We start from the raw sequence: 1,007 nt of genomic DNA, 5'->3' as shown, positions 1-1,007 counted from the left end.
AGCCGGCGACTGATCTGCCTCGCCCGGGAAGAGCGCAATGATGGTGCCAACTTGGGCCAGTGAAGCAACATCCTCCACAACTAGACTGAAGAACAGTCTAGGACTGTTTTAGGACAGCAACTTGTCTGTTCCCCTTCCCCGAATTCCCCAATAAAAACCTTTAAAAAAAAAAAGTATTAATTTCTACTTACAAATGTGTCAACGAAAAACATTCAGCCTAAGAGAAAATCTATGCGTTTATGTGAGCCAACTGATGACAATTGCTGGGAAGCAAAATCTCAACGGATTGAGAAAATGCTCCGCGAAATGATGGTTTACAGCTTATTTTATAAATCAAATCAAAGGAGGAAGGTTCCATGAAATCCATTGGTGATAGATTAAGGGGGTGGGAGAAAGCAAAGCGGGGAAACCTCTGGGATTGGATAGAAGTAAATTGGAGAGACAGGTACTTCTTTTACATTGGTGGGTGCAGGATAGCTAAGAGTTGGCTTTTTACAGCACAGAGATGGTAATCAGAAAACAAGCATAATCATGAAAAATTTTGTAGTTTTCAGCTCTGGTCCAGAAAAAGGATTACTGACATTCCAAAGATGTTATCTTATGTGTAAAAAGACAACAGACAGGCCCACTGAAAGGCACAGATTAACTTTATGAAGGAAGTTAAAGATGTGACTTTCTGCCATGGCCCACTTAGTTATGAAATTTTTTATGCTCCCACCATCTTATATGGTTATTTTCAGTCTCCTGAGTTTTTCAGGTTTAATATGTGGCCCCTTTTCCATCCACAAATGTTACATATATTTATATATCCTCACTCTTTTCTCTATACATATACATTCACATATATGTGGAGATATATATATATATATATATATATATATATATATATATATATGTTTGTTTTCTTTACAATGTTGGGATCATATAACCTTTACTCTTTTTTTAATTGGTTTCAGCTGTACAGAACAATGCAATAGTTATCCTTTTCACCCCTCACAAAGTAATAA

The sequence above is a fragment of the Hipposideros armiger genome, unplaced genomic scaffold (assembly GCF_001890085.2).
Source record: "Hipposideros armiger isolate ML-2016 unplaced genomic scaffold, ASM189008v1 scaffold_1452, whole genome shotgun sequence".
NCBI lineage: Eukaryota > Metazoa > Chordata > Mammalia > Chiroptera > Hipposideridae > Hipposideros > Hipposideros armiger.
This window is presented reverse-complemented; position numbering follows the sequence as displayed.